Below are 4,690 nucleotides of genomic sequence, written 5' to 3'. Positions count from 1 at the left end.
ATCCACATGACTGCACCCATTGGCCTGTGATCTTTCTGCTGTCTGCTCCACCTTTCTGTATCCTTGTTCTGCAGCTACATAGCCTGAAGGCTGGGCTGAGATTCTTCCTTGGTATGAATTACTTCTTGATAAAGGTATATACCCACATACACACACACACACACACACAAGGGGATACTCCCCGCCCAAAACAGAAAATTTTTTTCAGAGCTATGTATTTACTTTTTTTTTTACAAAACAAACTTCGCTTCTTCAAAGTACTCTCCACTACACTTGATATATTTGTCAAGTCTGAGATTGCATTCTTGGAAACATTTTTCAAACTCATCTGTTTGGATGGTTGACAGCACCTCCATCATTTTTCTTCATCTCCTTTACTTCATCAAATTGCTGTCCTTTCATGTCCCTCTTCATTCCTGGAAACAAAATGAAGTCCCATGGAGCAAGGTCAGGTGAGTAAGGTACTATTTTTGTCAAAAACTGGTGCAATGAGATGGCAGTGTGATCAGGTACATTGTCATGGTGGCAAAATCAGTCCTCTGTCTGCCACAAGTCAGGACTTTTTTTGGTCGTGCACTGTTATGCAATCTTTTCAGAACCTCTAAATCTGTGGTCCTCAGCCTTCCTAATGCTGCAACCCTTTAATACAGTTCCTCATTGTGGTGATCCCCCAACTATAACATTATTTTCATTGCTACTTCATAACCGTAATTTTGCTACTGTTATGAATCGGGCAACCCCTGTGAAAGGGTTGTTTGACTCCCAAAGGAGTCGCGATCCACAGATTGAGAACCATTGCTCTAAATAGAAAACTTGATTAATAGTCTGACCTGGTGGAACCGACTCCAAAGGCACAAAAACACAAATCAGCACTGTCTTGATCGTTGATTTCACTTGACAAGCTTTTTTGGGGGTGTGGTGATGATGGCATCTTCCACTTGACTGATTTATGTTTGCTTTCGGGGTTGTAAGAATAGCACCATGTCTTGTCACCAGTAATGACCTTGTGGGGGGAAAAGTCTGGGCCCCTTTGGAGCTATTCTTTCTAATCATGGCATGTTTCCAGTCAACACTCTTTTTCCTGGCCATTCAGAACCTGAGGCACAAATTTTGTAGCTACCATTCTCATTTCCAAATCTTCCATTAAAATTTGCTGAACCAAGCTCCAAGCGAATCCAGAAAACTTCCCCATCTCTTCCAGGTTCGTCATTAGTCTTTGAGCACAAGTGCACACATTTTGTCCATTTGGGAAGTTGACAGATGTCAAGATTGAGGTTTGCTATCCATCGCCATTTTATCTTTTTTGAAATGAGAAAACCACTCATACCCTTGAGTTTTCCCCATAGTGCTGTCCCTGAAGGCCGTGTTCAACATCACAATAGTTTCTTCAGCACTTTTCCTGAGCAGGAAGAAAAATTTCACAGCCGCACACTGTCTCTTATATCGACCATCACAAAAAATGACATTTGAGCAAAATTCTTTTATGAAAAAATTCACTGTGACCAGAGAGAACCTTCCCAGGTGATGTCACTGGGTGCACTAACTCAGAGTGAGTTGCTGAATGGTCGCCTGGTGGGAAAAAGTCATACTATACCAGTTCCACCCAGGAGAGCTTTCCCCTCTTTTTAGGGGGGCTACCCCATATGTATGTATGTATGTATATACACAAACACCATATTTTTCCTATACATATGAGTATCACTGGTTTGCTTTCTTTAGACACCTCAGTCTAACATACTCTCCTATCAAAATAGCACACCTAACAATGGATTTTGGATTTCTAGTAGGTTAGTATTATTATGTTAATGATTTCAGGGGCTCTTCTCCTTCAGCCTATGAAAGAGTCCCTTTACATTACCTCCTTCAGTATAAACTGTCCTGTTGGTTGGCCACTGCTGGAAGTAGTACTACCTCCCATCTATAAGCCCCTTGGTCAGGTTTTCCAGTCTTTTTGTGTCCCTCACCCTCAGCATCTAGAAAGTCCCTTTCTTGAGGTTGTTCCTCCAAATTGGTGATTCAGCCAACATATTAAAAGCAAACAAACCAAAACTCAGAACTTCCAGGACAGATGAGTAGACGGGAATATGTGGAAATAGTCCCAGTGATCCCAGGATAGCCATGGACTTCCTAGTTGACCCCTTAGCAAAGCTGTTTGAAACCTGGGGACTTGCTAAAAAATATGTAAGGAATTGTTAGGACTCCTGACAAGCACACGGTGGTTAAGAGAGCCTGGCCCTTTCTGTGGTGCTGTGCATGTCAGCACAGAAGCTGAGGGGCCCACGAATGAAGATGCCGAGGCTGGAGGAGATTAAATTAGAACTCGACTTAAGGGTAACTCTTGCCAGCTGCCTGTGACTTACTCAACCACTTCAGGCATCTGCTGCAAGAATGCTGCCTAGCCATTGACAAAAGGTAGCAGGGAGTGCCGGAAGTGACTGTGTGGGTGAAGTGGAACTCCAAATGCAGAGACTGGGGCCCTCTACAAACTCAGAAGGAGGGGGTTGATGGGAGGAGAAAACAGAGATGTTCCCCATGCAGGTCAAGTGCGTTGTGGTGGCCAGGGCTGGGACAGACTGGCCCTGACTGTTGGCGCTGGGGTTCCCTGGGGACTGTGAGTGGGAAGGGGTTGGACACTGCAGAGCTTTCTGCCCTGACTTATTGGGACAGAGTGCACTTGATTTGAATCGGCCACCTGCCCCACCACTATCCCGGAGGTACATATAGCCCCCAAGCCCACCACTGCCTGCCACCCCTGAGTGGTTGAGTGGTGGATATGAAACACTGTATCTTCCCTAAGGGGAATCAATACCAATGAACCATGTTAGACTATCGTTCTCTTGACCCTCCCTGACAGGCTCTTGCATAGCGGTGGCCTATCTGAGTTAGCAGGTAGGGGCAGTCAGTTCAACCAAGCTACAAGTTCCTGGTTCGTCAAGCAAATTTTGGGGTGTTGTCTGGTTTAGTAAAACAACCACTACTGTATGGATAAGGTCAGAGCCTAGCCCATCCCTATAAAGGGGAAGGAACTGCAGATGTTTGGGGATTATTGGGATCTGAGTGCTCCTAAATCCCTCACTTGGCAGAGTTTGTGCTCCTCGTGCATGGATTAGTAAACAGGAGCACTCCGCTCCGCGGCACTGGGCCATGAGCAAGAAGCATCCTTTCAGGCTGTTAAAGTGGCAGCATCACAAATAAAGGACTGAGCCACCAACGCTGCAGGGAAAGGGTGTGGATTTGATGCAGCCCGTTCCCAAGATCGGTAGTGCTTGGGATAGTGACCAAAGCAACGAGGATGCATATTCTTCTGAGTTTTTTTTTTGGGGGGGGCACTTGGGAGAGGTGCAGAAACCAGGCGCAGCCCTATAGACAAACTACCCTGAGCAAATTTACAACTGGAAGCAAAGACCATCAAAAGAGCCTTGGCAACAGTAGTCCTGTATCCCATACAGGACTGAGTTAAAGCCTCGACTAACCCACAGTCAGAGGTGGTACACTGGGAAAGCAGCATGTGTGTCCGCAGCAGAGAAGCACCCTGTCAGCTAGACCCCTACATTCATACTTACTCTAGGTCCTTCAGCCATTAACATACATCTCCAAGGAGCAGATACCCCATACAGAGTAGAGCCTCGGATACAGAAAAGCCTCACATATGAGGACGCCAGACTCGTAACTGAGGAAGACTGAGGCATCCCTCTCCAGGGAACTGCAGTGACGGTCCAACCAACTACAGATGGCATGAAGACCCATGGCATGGAGGGGTGGGACAGCCGATGCGTGGAGCCTTGTCAGTACTGACACATGAAATCAGCTGTGTTCTCTTTCAGAAGAAAGCCCCTTGTATTGGCTACAGGACACACACACACACACACACACACACACACACACATACACACGTACATCCCTACTCCACAGGGCCCACCAGGACAATCCTTATGGTGTTACTAGCTAGCCTGGGGACACTTTAAGGATGCCTTTAAACACTACATGCATTTTGCTTGACAGTCACAATCGACTCATGAAGAAGGCCTCCCTCTTCTAGCTTCTCATCCCGAGTGCTTCCAGTAGTGTTCGGTCTTGCCGGCTGGGTAACAATGATTGCTCATGTGAGAAACCAACCACACTTGAACTTCAGCTGCTGTACTGCTGGGGAAAGTTGCCCCAGCCAACACAGACAACTGGGTTGGCTGAACCAGTCTGGACTGGAGGAGGCCCCATTATCCCCCTTTCAAGTTAATTGTACTCGCTCCTCCACCTGTTTCCAGTTGGTTTAATTCTTTATCTGTGACCTGGTCTATGGGTTCCTGTCTACCTTGGGATTTCTCTACCTCGGGGTTGTCTTCTGTTGCGGGTTTATTCAGTGGTGGGATTCAGACAGTTCGTGCTGGTTCAGCAGAACTAACATTTAATTTTTTGTTGCATTCGGGCTTCTGGTTGTTAAAATGGCATTTGTAATCAGGGTTCTCTTTAAAGTGGACAGTTGGGCAGCCGCCCAGTGTGGAAATCACAAATTTACCTCCCTTACTCTTTGTCCGTCTACAGAACAGTGTACTCTAAGCGCTTGCGATAATGCTCATTCTGTCTCTCAGGATTAAAAAAAAGTAGATGCAACTATGCTCGTGATATTATTTTTCATCCATGACTCATTATGCTTTTGATGAAATGCATTTCTACTCTGTTGCATTTGTTACGT

This window comes from Tenrec ecaudatus, chromosome 4 (assembly GCF_050624435.1).
Source record: "Tenrec ecaudatus isolate mTenEca1 chromosome 4, mTenEca1.hap1, whole genome shotgun sequence".
Classification (NCBI taxonomy): Eukaryota; Metazoa; Chordata; class Mammalia; order Afrosoricida; family Tenrecidae; genus Tenrec; species Tenrec ecaudatus.
Note: the sequence above shows the minus strand (reverse complement) of the source record.